The 6,225-nt window shown below is 39.9% G+C and overlaps 1 pseudogene; it reads right to left on the reverse strand.

Moving 5' to 3' along the window:
• Window positions 1-2,632: 2,632 nt before the first annotated feature.
• On the reverse strand, window positions 2,633-4,571 carry LOC149098702 (uncharacterized; annotated as a pseudogene).
• Window positions 4,572-6,225: the final 1,654 nt, after the last annotated feature.

Here is a 6,225-nt window from a genome sequence, read left to right on the forward strand (position 1 = left end):
GTCCTGAGCCCATCCAGTGAAGTTTTTCTCTTGTACAATGTTTTACATTCATTTATTCGTTACTAGTCTTTAATTAGCACTCTGAATCGCGAAATGAAGTTAGGACCTCTCAGGCCTAACAAGACTAATGTATTTTTAAAAGCATCCGTTTCGTCTAAACCGAAACGCGGCAGAATATTTTTGCCCTCGCTAGCGTTTTCGTTTTGCTTCCACCTGTCCACACTAATGCGTTTTCATTCGAAAGCGCATACTTTTTGTTGCGTTTTCACCTTTCATCAACGCTAGAAAACACCTGAAAACGCTGATGGAAGCGACAGTATACGACGCTTTTTTCGTCACTTTTTTCAAAAGCCTCCGTTTTCACCTGTCCACGCTAAACACGAAACCTTCTCAAAACGACGCGTCCATTTCGCCCACTTTCAGTACCCTCCGTTTCCATTAGCGTTTTTAGTCGTTTTAGTGTGAACGATAGGCAAAGACGCTCGCCGTCTCGCTTAGGGGTATAAATGGAGGATTCTGGTCTCACGTTGTTTATGAAGAAAAGCCACTATCTTTAGCTGTTAAAAGTATCTTTTAGGGTGAACTTGAAGTAATAAAAAAACGCTCTTATTTCCGTCTTTAAGCTCGATTTCCGCCGGTCTCCCGAGTCCGGTCTACTAGCGCTGACTCCTTTCCTGGACAGTTATTGGTAGTTGAGCCCATTCCGTTTCAAGTGATATCTTAACGCTCGAGCCACACCCAAATTGGTCTCTTTTAGGGGTTTAATTCGAGCATCCCCGACCTTTGAGTGCCCCCGGGATTATCTGTTCTGGGGAGTGAACAGATTTCCGTGAGAGAAACTCGAGGAGAATTGTGAGCTTCCAGGACGCTTCACACGCACTTAGGATTGTATCAACAGCGATGAGTGTATTTTTTTTTTCTTGAATACATAAGAAAGAACTGATTTTAAGTATACAAAATGTGTGCTAGAAGTGATTTCGATTGTATGCAATCAATTTATCAGTATCCTTTGATCTTATTAAATACACCAATACCAGGCTCTGAGTTTGGAAATGACTTGGACAGTTTTAAGGCAAGTTTGGCAGAGTAAAAGATTTCGGGTCAAGATCTTCTTGAAACTATGCTTTCTGCACATTGTATGGGAAGGGGTGTGTGACTGTAGGATCAAAGTCTGATTTCTTCCAGAAAAATCAGCGTGTGCATTGTCAAGAAAACAGGTTGAGAGAATAAAGAGAAAATCAAGGTTTTCTTCCCAACCTGATATCCACAGGTTGATCTCTAACTAATGCCCTATTCACACCAACTAAACTAGTTGAACTAAATCAGGTTTAAGTTTTTCCAGTTTGTCAATTAAGCTTTGAATTCATTTTGAGAAGACAAATTTCGAACTACCGGGTGCCTGGTTAACAGATTATTCAAACAGCTTTTTACCTTGATAAGTTGTGAGATGTGTACGGTATAAGCAACTAATATTTAACCTTGTTTAGTTCAAACACTTTTAAACAGGTTTAAAATGTTGATGTGGACAGGATATAAAACCATTTGACTACACCACCCAAAGATGTTAGCAGATGTTGACCAAAGGACTTTGAATGTAAAATAGAAGTAAAATTCTGGCCGGAACTGACAATCATGTTAATAACAGATGACTTCCCATTCTTCTTCTTCCCATAAGTCAGTTTTCAATTTCCTAAAGGTCTAAAGTGCTGTGATCAAATAGTTTTAGCAAGAGAACCACCTGTGATATTTTCAGCAAGGAAACCAGCACCAACATCAAATTTGTGAAATTCCTAGTCCAACAATCTAGCCAATCAAATGATGTCTCCAGAGCCACCTTTCCCCTTGTGCACATGCCCTGCCTGCAAAGAAAGACAGGGGGCTCTGAGAATTAGGATGGTATTCAGGTCCCACTCAGTTTCTGCTTCTCCACTCCAGTGCTATTTCTTTCCTAAACTACTTCTTTGATGTTCATTGGTCTGCAGACAGAGCTAGAAACATCTCTACCTTGTACTACGTTCAATTATAAGTCTACTAGAGTTCCATCAAGAATGCCATTCTCTTAATGACTGTGCTAATCACTATTTATTCTGTTGTAGATAGTGAGTAGCCTGGCAGTGTGGAGTTGGTAACAATTGAAAATGGTGGCTGCTTCTATGCGTTTTCGAAGTGTCTGTGCAGAGGATTTAGATACACTTTAAACGACTGTCTCAACTTGGCTGTCTCAATTTCTACGCATGATACTTGACTTAGCTACGCCTTCAACTATCACTAAATAAAAATATCAAGCTTATCATCTAATTGCTAAATATGACACATTGCAGTTTTCTTCTTCAATTATCATGTTGCATCTCAAACATCTAGCATAGCTAGTAGAAATGGCATAACTACCCACGGTATGGGGGTCAGGAACCACCCATCCCACCCCCTACTCATAAGTTTTGTCCGCAGATTTTAATTGCACAAAAGTTCCAATAATGTAAAAAAGACTATACTCTAAAGAAATCTATGAACAAAAAAGTTCTGGCTTGAAGGTTGCCGTCTGAATTAGAATGATAACTTTACAATCTAAATAAATAAAGATAATAAATTAATTAAGTAAGTAATCAATTAACTAAGATGCAATAACAGCACCCTAGGGACATATCTCATTAGTTATGTTTGCTGTGTTCAGTCTAGGGTTAATAAGTTTGTTAATGCATGACTGGGTATGCTGCCATGAGAGTTCTTCTGAGGGAAACATCTGGCCACATAACCAACACTCAATCAGTTTCTCGCGAGTGTGAACCTTCCAATGCTCATCTAGGTCTGACATTGATGCAAAGGTAAGTTGACATTGACTGCATTGAAAGGGTTTCTTATCTGCTGGCATTGCCTCCAAACACTTCAAGTGTGAAACTGTTTTATAGTGCTTTGTCAGTTGCTCTGATGATTTAAACCACATTTTACACAAGGAGCACTCAAATGGTCTCTCCTCACTGTGTACAACTTGGTGTTTCTTCAGTTCAAATTTTGACTTAAAGGATTTTTCGCACAAGCTACAACTAAACGGCCTTTCATCGCTATGTACCCTTTGGTGGCCTTGGAGCTGTTGTGAATTATCAGTGACAAATCTTTTTACATAAACTGCACTGGAATGGCTTTTCATCACTGTGTATAACAAGATGCTTTTGTTTGCTATAGAGTTTTTGGAATGTTGTATCACAATAGGGGCATTTGTAAGGTCTTCATCGCTGTGACACTGGTAATGATTAGTCAGTTCAGTAGATGATTGAAATCCCTTTTTACACAATGAGCATATGTGTGGTTTTCCACCATTGTGCACCCGTTTATGAATGTTCAGAGTTGACAAGGTCTTGTAACATTTTCCACAATCAGAACATTTAAATGGCCTTTCATCATTGCGCACAGTTTTATGCCGCTTAAGTTTATTACTTGCTTTGAAAGACTTGCCACACAGATTACATTTGAATGGCCTTACATCAACATGAGTTCTTCTAATATGTTGTCTCATATCCTCTGAGGTTTTAAAGAACTTCTCACAGAGGCTACACTGAAAGGACCTCTCTTCAGTGTGTGCTCTCTGGTGCAGCTTAACCTCTGCTGCAGTTTTGAAGCGCTTCTTACATTTGTCGCAACTGAAAGGTCGTTCGTCACTGTGCACTCTATTGTGGTTCCTAATCATGGCTGCAGTTCTAAAACCCTTTCCACACAATGTATATTTGAATGGTGTTTCTTTACTGTGCGCTTTCACACTGGGAGCATTTGAAAGGTCGTTCACGTTCTGTGTGAGTTTCTTCGTGTCCCTTGACATCTGCAAATCTCTTAAAGCTCTTCTCGCACCCCGGAGGGGTACTTTGGGAATTTCTGGGTGGGGGTGTACCGCTGGGACCCTGGACCTCTTAGCCTATACCAGAGCTGGTTGAGCTGAATTTTGCTACCCTATACTAGAGTAAACTCCCCAAATCCCCACATCTATCGACACTGTTGAGGCTGATTTGCGTAAATTTAAACTTGCCGATTTGATTTTTTTTTTATATATTTTTGAGTGGCAATTCCTGGTTTCCTTAATCTAGAGAAAATCTTCAACCAATAAGTCAGTTTTGTGAAAAACTATACCCTATTCTAAACCCAAACGCTCTGATTTATATACCCTATCCTAGAGTAAACTGCTTGAAAACCATACCCTTCACAGCGGCACATACCTATATAGCCAATATATGACAGTGCCTCCCCCGGGTCTCGCACTGACTGCATTTAAAGGGTCGTTCTTCGCTGTGAACCACTTGGTGATTTGCAAGTGTTTCTCGGGTTTTAAAGTTCTCACCACATTGGTCACACTATAAAGCCTTCCTATTGCTGTGAACAGTAAAATTATGTCGCCGCAGCTTGTCAAGTGTCTTGAAGTCCTTGTCACACTGATGACATTTAAGAGGCCTTTCCTTACTGTGCACAGCACTGTGTAGCTTGAGGCTGGATGGATTACGTAATGACTTTTCACAATGACAACATTTATAACATTTTTCTTTTGGACTAGAGACAGTATTGCTTTCATTCTTCGCTTCATCCAGCATGTTTGAAGAATTTGCATGCATTGCAGACCCCTGTGGTTTTCCATCAGTTTGTTCTCAAGCTTTGCTTCACAGCAGTATCTGCTGATCATCATTTGATGTTTAAGCACTCAATGAGCAGTGGCAGATCTAGGGGAGGGGCCCGCCCCCTCCCCTTCCCTTATTTTGGGTAAAAAAACCGAAAAAATCACAGAAGGAAGAAAAGCCAGCGGGGCAAGCAAAACAAAAACGCACTCCCACCCCCCTCACTCCCCCCTCAGCTCAAGGTCTGGATCTGCCACTGGTGAGTCACTCACTGACGAGTATTCCATGATGTTTCTCGATGTCTTTACCTAAAAAATATGAAAAAGAAAAGCCTTTTTTCAAATTCAAGGAGTAAGGTTAAGGAGCAAGGAATTGGTGCCATTTCTTGTGTCAAAATTGAGGTGAATAATTAACAAGTATGTATTCACCGAAGCAGAGGTTAATATCCACCACTTTCACGGGCATAGTACTAGTAATAGTACTTTGCTTATATCATCTCTGAGTTAACCAATCAGAAATTATGTGCGAAAAGCACTATTTACTAATATGGTATATACTAAAGTAAATAACTAAAATGAGGCATTGTGCTCTGTGAAGTAAATTACACTCCCTATCATTGTAAGTAGGCAAAGTCTACATTAGTGCCTATTGGCCCATCAGGCCAGTGTTTATCTCTGGGTTCTGAAGCATGAAGTACTATAAATATATCTACTCCCCTCTAGACGGGATGGTAGTCCATGCATTGCAGGGTAACCTTTGTTACTTTAAGGTATTCTACCAGATTCCATTATTCAAGCTATTAACACTGTCGCTGATCTATTTAGGTTTGACTAACAAGACAAAGCTATCAAAAAATGAAAAGTTGCTCAATTAAAAACGAATGTTTCTAATGAAATAATTTTTCAATTGGCACATGACATATTCTGTATTTGAAAACAAATGTTTTTGATGAAAAAATATTCAATTTTATATACAGTGGAACCCCGTCTTACGGTCACCTCGTTATTACGGCCATTTTTTCTTGTCCCGGCGACACACCCATACATTTCCTAATAAGGAAACCCCGTTAACGCGGCCTCCTCGTTAGTACAGTCAACGGCCACATTCAGAAATCCCATCTTGTATAATCCATTAAAATCTACCTTGTTTATACGGCCACTCGATTCAAGTTTCAATTGTTAAATTATATCCACATTCCGGATATGCGCCCAAGATGGCTGCAACACGCTTCCTTGCTCCTGTAATTTTTTCGATTTTTATTTGGTTTTCATTCGATGTTTGTTTGCCTGGCATCAATTTTCGTTTTTCTAAAGACACTCCTATCTTATCTTCGAAGTTTTATGGTCTTCCACTGATCGTTACTACTGTGGACAGTAGGAACAAAATTACACGCTCGATTTGTACATGGCACAAACGTGGTCATCTTTCGATTGCCGTGCCTTCTACAATGGACCTGACGATACACATGGATGTCGAATCTAATCCTGGTCCAAGTCCTTCTTTGACTGAAGGAATACATCGTGAACATGATGTCAATCCAGGATACAGGTCTTCGATGTGTTCTACATTAAAGATGACGAATCATGCCTATAACAACTCTACACTTGGTTCGCCATTAGTGCAATTTGTTTCA

This window comes from Orbicella faveolata, unplaced genomic scaffold (genome assembly GCF_042242905.1).
Source record: "Orbicella faveolata isolate gen_17 unplaced genomic scaffold, um_ofav_v1 contig_46, whole genome shotgun sequence".
NCBI lineage: Eukaryota > Metazoa > Cnidaria > Anthozoa > Scleractinia > Merulinidae > Orbicella > Orbicella faveolata.